The sequence below is a fragment of the Capsicum annuum genome, chromosome 7 (genome assembly GCF_002878395.1).
Source record: "Capsicum annuum cultivar UCD-10X-F1 chromosome 7, UCD10Xv1.1, whole genome shotgun sequence".
NCBI classification, from domain to species: Eukaryota; Viridiplantae; Streptophyta; class Magnoliopsida; order Solanales; family Solanaceae; genus Capsicum; species Capsicum annuum.
In genome coordinates, this window is record NC_061117.1 from 24,119,697 (window position 1) to 24,128,554 (window position 8,858).

Sequence of the window (8,858 nt, forward strand, 5' to 3'; positions counted from 1 at the left end):
ATGAAGTTCAATGTCTTACACACGTTGGCGAGCACTGTCCTAATATTTTCCATCAAAATAAAACCTTAACTTAAGTGATCACTAAACTTCATCCATAATGGTAAAATCTTAACCTAATGTGGCTTTTAGTTTCTTGGAATTTAGGATACGCTCATCTGCATTCCCTTCTTGGGGCTAAATACTACTACTAGAAACTTATATGTTCATACTTAAGAAATCCACCTTAAAATAGCATAAGGGTTTGTAGAATGAAAATAAGTTACATTTTTCTTTACTTTATATAATAATCAATATGAGTGATTGTGGATTCCATGACTTATCTTTAGGTCAAAAGATCAAGCTTTACTTTACATCATGTTATAACACATAACAATGGTACTTAAGAGCATAAAATTTTTGTAAACTCTGTACTTGTACTTAGGACAAGGAATTCATTCTTGATTTCATAGAAAATCATAACAAAATACTATGCTCAATAATCACCTTGAAATCTTTCAACAATATCCCAGTCAAGATAATGAACTTCAAATAACTATATAAATCTCACTAGTCAAAACATAAATATATGTAAACCTTGTTGCACTTAAAGCTTTGAATCATATATTAGTATCATACCTCAAGAATATGGTTATTTGGGGATTAACTCTAATTCAAAAAAAAGTATATTAAATCTCAAAATCATGGGTTTTTGGCAGAAGGATGGAAGGGTAACCTTGTTTATAAACCCAACATACCTAAACTTTCTTGACTTGTGGAGAGATTTTGATCCTTAGGACTTGAAAGATGAATTTTTATGAGGAACCTTAATCTTGATGTTCATAAAGATGAGAGTATAGATGATGTTTTTAATTGATTAAGGAATAGAGGAAAATAATGCCCCTTAGGATTTATAGGTCATAGTTTATAGTTATAACAGGGAAAGGAGGCAAAAATCCGTTAAACTAAATATTACAGAATTTGGTCATCAGTTTTCATGAGTCCACTGTATGACTCATATGGTGAAGGCATGAGTGAGCCTCATTACTCATGATCTTGGTAGAATCAATAGGGTATACACTGATTATCATATGAGTCAAAACCTATGACTAGTAACATCACAAAATGACTTGTATCCCCCCACTCGTAACTTAGACATAATCTTAAGGATCCTACACTGATAAACTCATGACTTCCTTTCATCTAACTCGTACTATGCTTGACAAATTCAAGGGTCAACTCATAACTTGAACAAAACTAACATCACCCTACATTGACATAGGTATGACTCAATATATATGTCTCATTTGAATTATGTGTTACTAAAGGGATTGAGGTGTATATTAGACAGTCACTTTAAGACATGGGGTATTACAACAAATGGTTGTGAAGGTCAGTGTCAATAGGAGATAAAGTAGATACGATTAGGAGTGTTTTGGGTTTACTTTAAGAATGAAAAAGAAGTAATTATTGAGACATTTTTTAACCATTTTATGTTTGAAAAGATGTGAAGAGTGGGAGAGCGAGAGTTTAGGAATTGATGTTGTAATAATGTTTGAGTAAATAAGAGGAGAGAGAGTAGTAGTGTTTGAATGGAGAATAGAGAGAATAATTCATATTTTAAAGGGTGAGTATGAGGTGACGTGTTTGGCTGGATGAGTTTGATGTTTGGGCTGAAAAATTTTTCTGCATCCTTTAGGAAAAGTAGAGAAAAATATGTGGCCTACCCAACTTAATTTTAAAACACTGTTATTGAATAGAAAAACATGATACTGACCTTGTGAGGCACTTGGTCTATATATGATTTTCTGAGTGCTAGTGCTTGAGAATATCTCTCCCTTCTACTTAATCTTCTTCTCCTTACCATGGATGTATATTTGCAATGATATGAGACTGAGTTAGACAAGTGTAGCATTACCTAATCAAATATACTTGCTTACTAGATCATAGCCATCTTAAGGGCATCAAATAAGGTTAATTTTATCACATAAGTTCTAACTTCATTCTATTTATTTTGAATTGGTACATTTTGAGTGCTTTGGTGAGATATCTACATTTGGTCCTCAATGTTGCTAAACACTATTTTAATCAACCCTTTCTCCACATTGTCCCTTAGAAAGTGATGCTTGATATCTATGTTCTTGATTCTCTTATGCTTAAAATTATTGTCCATAATTATAGAACTTGTGTTGTCACAAAACAAAGGAAAAAATTTTGATAAGATCCCAAAGACCTCAAGTTGTTGTTTGATCCAAAGCAACTGATATCAACATGAAGTAGTATCCACATACTCTACTTCAGTTGTGGAAATCACCACTGTATTTTATTTCTTAGTAACCCAAGAAATCAGAGATGTCCCTAAGTAGTAATTCATTCCTAAGGTTCACTTTCTGTCAACCAGGTAGCATTTACAGTCTACATTATCATAGAGAAACAAATTAATTTTTTCACTAGTAGGATAGAGAGGACATATCAGGGGTTCCCTTGAGATATCTTAGAATTCTTTTAGTATCCTTCAAATAGGATTCCATTGGAAATGGTTGAAAGGTTTTCCACATCCCCAGACTAAAATAATCTTAGGCCTACTAGTAATGAGGTAGAGCAATGAACCTATAAATATTCTGTACATAGTCTCATTTATAAAGGGGCTAGGTTCATCTAAATCTTGTTTTGATAAGGTCCCAATGTGAGTGTCAATAGGTTTTACATACTCAATGTGAAACCTTTTTAACAACTTCTTGATGTACTTTTGCTAGTAAATTATTGTACCATTAGAACTCTACTGGATCTATAACCTAAGAAAGAAATTGAGTTCTCCCATTAGACTCATCTTAAATTTGCTACTCATCAACTTGGCAATTTCATCCCACAGGGAATTGGTTGTAGCTCCAAATAAGATATAATTTACATTAACATGAATAATCAGCAAGTTTCTTCCCGTTATCTTTAAGAAAAGAGTGTTGTCAAACTTACATCTTTTAAAATCATTATGTAATAAGAATTTAGAGAGTGTTTCATAAGAGGTCCTGGGTGCGTGATTCAACCCATAAAAAGCCTTGTCAAGCTTAAACACATGATTAGATAAATCAACATCTTCAAATCTAGGATGTTGTTTAACATATACTTCTACTTGTAGAATTCCATTAAGGAAAGAAATTTCCACATCCATTTAGAATAGTATGAACTCCATGTAGGAAGCAAAAGCAATGAGAATTCAAATAGCTTCCATTCTTACAACTGGTGCAAATATTTCATCATAATCTATTTCTTCTTCTATATTATATCCTTTCACAACCAACCTTGCCTTGTTCTTGATATTGTTGACATGTTATCTGCATTATTCATATATACCTACCTAAATCTTATGATGGTGATATGTATAGGATGAGGGATTAGGTGTCATACTTTGCTAGTCTTAAGCTGATATAACTCTTCTTGAGTGCTATTTATCCATTCAGTATCTTTTAGTGCCTCTTTTATATTTTTTGTTCAATTTAAGGAAAACTGCTGAGAAAGCATACAAGTTTCAAGCTTGATTCATAGTTTGCATTTTAGAATCTAGAGGATAAAGTAGATTATCCAGAATATATGTGTAATACTCCGTATTTTCATGCTAGAATTTTAACTGTTGTTCCTGTGCGTCTAAGCTCTAATCCAAGTGATTCTCACATGAATACAAGTTTCATGATCATTATCCTAGTCTATGGAGTAGTTTAGAGGTGGAAAATATTTATAGCAATGAAATAGAACAAGGTTGAGCTAAGACCAATTGATTCATCCAAAGTTTGATATTCGAGTCTACAAAGGTCAACTTTAAACGTGAATATCTCTTAATATACATAGAATTTTTCATCCTAAAACCTATCAAATTATAGATAACTGAATTATCTTTCCAGCAATACCAATTTTGCAAAACTCCGATACTTGACCGAAGAGTTATGCCTATTTTTGTGAAAGGCAGTAAGGGTGTGTGATAGGCAATGTGCCGCCCAATCAAATGTGTGTTATTGGGAGTACGAGGGATACTTAAATGTCTGCCATAAGGTGTGCGATGCACACCTTCAGGTCTTTCATGGGTTGTGCACCGTATACCTCACTTCCAAGTGCCAAAAACACCCCTATATATGTCTATAACACGGGATTAAACACCGACAACATTAAAATAAGTTTACTTTCTCTCAAAATCACCTAGAACAACCTTTAGGGTTTCAACATTAAAAGCCCAATAGCTAGAGATTCAATCATGAGAATTTTATAATTTTTACATATTTGGAATCCCCGTTACGAAGGCTACGTGTGACACCCAAAAGTTTGTGAATAACATTACGTCATTCAGAAAGTCATTCAAAGATTCAAGTTTAAGGTATGTGGGGTTTTTCAACAAGAACACCCTTTCGTTCTTGTACCCAAAAATACTTTCTTTTACGAAGTTATGGATTTTATATATTTTACTATGATTTTGAAGCATGAATTTATATCCTATATTAATTATCATTAGATTATGATGTTTTGGATATTTTAGAAGTGAAATTATATGAGAATGATGATATTTTGTTCCTTATGGCTAAATTTCTAGATTTTGAAGGAATTTATATATGTTTATGATGTAAAGCTTGAACCTTGACAAATTTTCATATGATGTTGAGACATGAGTTTTGAACTCTAATTGAGATTGTTTTTTTTTTAAGAAATCATGTGTTATAAATACTTTGTGTTTGAATGAATTGAGATGATAATGAAGCTTTGTCCTTTTGGTCATAAAAAAGGGTTGATTTGAACCCGAGATGAGAAAAGAAATTCACTTTTATTGATTATTATAAAAAAGGATAGCATGATGGCTCCCATTGTGAATTGTTGAATTGTTTATTTGTGGATTTTCTTTTGAAAAGTTCTGAGCTAAGTCCGGGAGTAATCTTTAGCACCGAGGGAGAGGTATAGCAGGATTGGTACTTCTCAATTCACTTCCATCTCAATTGCAAATCATCCATGCAATCAAATCTCATAGCAATTCTCTTTGGAATATATGCTCATTAAATCTTTCAAAAACAATGACTTTCTCAAACTCAGTCTTTCAAACAAAGGCTTAGAGTATATGCAAAGTATGCCTTTAGGCATATTTGCCTTAAAGTTATATGTGATTTTTAATGATAGACTTGAATGTCATATTGGGTGTAAGATGATGAATGCAATATGCACTAGTGAATCCATATCAAGAGTTTTAAATTAGTCATTGAAGTAGTAAGGCATGTTATGCTTAGGGTGTGAGCTCTAAGAAGATATAAAATATTGAACCTTGTATTTTAGACTAGTATTGTGGTTTGGCATGTTGTATCTTGTCATTTAGTGTTAGGCTTGATCATGGTGAGAGAACTTAGTTTAGTTTAGACCTTAGTAGAAAGATTTCGCAGTGCCAATATGAGAATTATAAGTTGAATCAAATGAGTATGGTATTTAAGGGGAATAGTATAGTTGAGAGAGCATTTGAGAAGTGATGCTAAACTTGAAAGTAAGAAGTTGTGTTGCCTACGACCTAGCAATCCTATCCTAGTTTATGAGTTATATAATTATATTCCATGCTATAGAGTTATATCAATGTTGTAGTTCCTTAGTAAATATCTTGTTCAGAGCATGCCCAAAATTCTTTGCTCCTTAATGTCAATAGAATTTCATAGAAAAGTGCTAAAGAAATACTCCATTTGAGTATGGGTAGTCAGTATGATCCAGTCCATATAGCCTGTAATTTATTTTAGCAAGCAAGGAGATAAGCTCCTATAGATTCTTAATTTTCCAGCTAGTCTAACTATCTGCAATCTTATACGTATGTACATTCCAAGAGGCAATGTGTTTGTGTCCAATTAAATTATGAATTCAGCTCAGTTCATGGATCAGTTTCAGTTTCAGATACTAAGTCATGATTCAGTTCGTAAGTATCCTGTGTAGTAACAGTCTCTTCCTAGTATTTTCATCAAATTATTACCATTCGGGGATGAACGATCCCAAGAGGGGGATATTGTAATACCCCTAGTTTCCATGTCATAAACGTCTCATCCTTTCTCATGAGATCAGATCTAGTGCAAAGTAATGGTTACTCATAAGTTGACACTCTCGTTTCTATCTTAGCCATATAGTTATTTTTCTTGAGGATTCATGCACTTGCAGACTAGTTAAGTAGCTCATTATTCTTGAGATCCAGTGATTCACTTCTATCAGTTACACATGATAGCTTGAAGACTAATATTCCTTTGTGTTTCAGGTTAATTATCCACATTTGAGGACGAATGTTCTCAAGGGGGAGATAATGTAATACCCCGTATTTTCGTGCTAGAAATCTAACCGTCGTTCCTCCGTGTCTAAGCTCTAATCCAAGTGATTATCATGTGAATACAAGTTGGATGATCATTATCCTAGTCTATGGAGTAGTTTAGAGGTGGAAAATGTTTATAGCACTGACATAGAACAAGGTTGAGCTAAGACCAATTGATTCATCCAAAGTTTGACATTTGATTCTACAAGAGTCAACTTCAAATGTGAATATATCTTAATATACATGGAATTTTTCATCCCAAGATCTATCAAATTGTAGATAATTGAATTATCTTTCCAGCGATACCAATTTTGCAAAAATCTGATACCCGAGCGAAGAGTTATGCCCATATTTGTGAAAGGTAGTAAGGGTGTGCGATGGGCAATGCGCCGCCCAATCAAATGTGTGCGATTGGGAGTGCAAGGCACACTTAAATGTATTCCATAAGGTGTGCGACGCACACCTTAAGGTCTTTCATGGGTTATGCACCGTATACCTCACTTTCAAGTGCCAAAAACACTCCTATATATGTCTATAACACCAAATTAAACTCCCACAACATCAAAATAAGTTTACTTTCTGTCAAAATCACCAAGAACAACCTTTAGGGTTTCAATATAAAAACCCCAATGACTAGAGATTCAACCATGAGAATTCTATAATTTTTACATATTCGAAATCCTCGTTACGAAGGCTACGAGTGACACCCAAAAGTTCGTGAATAACATTACGTCATTCAAAAAGTCATTCAAAGCTTCAAGTTTAAGGTATGTGGGGTTTTTCAACAAGAACACCCTTTCGTTCTTGTGCCCAAAAATACTTTCTTTTACGAAGTTATAGATTTTATATGTTTTACTATGATTTTGAAGCATGAATTTATATCCTATATTGATTATCATTAGATTATAATGTTTTTGATATTTTAGAAGTGAAATTATATGAGAATGATGATATTTTGTGCCTTATGGCTAAATTTCCAGATTTTGAAGAAATTGATATATGTTTATGATGTAAAGCTTGAACCTTGATAAATTTTCATATGTTGTTGAGACATGAGTTTTGAAGTCCAATTGAGATTGTCATTTTGTTTTAGAAATCATGTGTTATAAACACTTTTTGTTTTAATGAATTGAGATAATAATGAAGTTTTGACCTTTTGGTCGTAAAAAGGGGTTGATTTGAACCCGAGATGAGAAAAGAAATCCACTTTTATTGATTATTATAAAAAGGGTAGCATGATGGCTCCCGTTGTGAATTTTTAAATTATTTATTTGTGGATTTTCTTTTGAAAAGATCTAAGTTAAGTCCGGGAGTAGTCTTTAGCAACGAGCGAGAGGTATAGCAGGATTGGTACTTCACTAGAACTACGTGCCCCCATAAGTTATGATCTTAAGGCTAATTTATATAGTGATCACTAGTGTTTGGATTGATGATTTAAGGTCCTACTCTGATAGCAAGGATAGGACAGTTTTCCCCAATGTGGGTTAGACGTTGGACTCCATGTAGCTCATATTGTTTATGTCGGTTGTAAGAGACTCCCAATCAATGTGTGTGTATTCTCCTATATAATATGAAAAGTCTTATTCTTCTATCTGACATGAAAACATATTTGTTTGAAAGACTGAGTTTGAGAAAGTCATTATTTTCAAAAAATTTAATAAACATATATTCCAAAGAGAATTGTTATGAGATTTGATTGCTTTGATGATTTGTAATCGAGATGGAAGTGAATTGAGATTTATTATGATGACTCACATGTTTAACCCGGTATATTTTACTCTCTTTTGATTATGATGATTTTAATTCAAGCTAAGTGAGTCATTTATATCAGCATGCATAATTTTATAAATTGTGATGATATTAAGCTATTATTTTATATATGCATTGCACCCCTATATGCTGGTACATTTAAATGGTACTGACCCTCATATTCATATGTGGGCTATATTTTCTCAGAATGTAGGTACAAGGTATATTGTACATCTTCAGATCCAGTCTGTTCGCGACATCCAGTCAGCAGGTGATGAGTCCTTTCGATTCAAGGGCTTGAATTGGTTATACAGTTTGAGAAGTTTTGTATTTTCTTTATTCAGTCGTATTGAGTTGGGTTAGTCGGGAGTCATGACCCAGCTACCTACTGTCAGTACTAGTAGAGGCTTCATAGACTGTCAGTAGAAGTTGATGTATTCCGTTTTAGTTTTGGTTGTAAAAGCAGAGTTGTAATCTTGAAAATATTATTTTGTATCTATCATATTAAGAAAAGAGTTATTTTCCATAGATTTGTATAGATTTATCCTTTTTTTCAGTTCCTTATGAGTTATGCCAGTAGAAGGGTTAGCTTGGGGTCACTTGTGATCCTAAGCACCGTGTGACGTCTCGGGACTCGATTTTGGGGCGTTACAATATGAGGATTGATTCTTCAAGCTAGATATCTAATAAGTAGGCTGAGCTAAGTTGGAACCAGTTCCCACAGATGTGTTATGTTGGGGAAACTGGTATTCCAATAAGTTTGGGTGAGGAATCAAATCTTGTAATAATATTAGAAAGAACCAGGTTCTTGATGTTTAAGTGATTCATC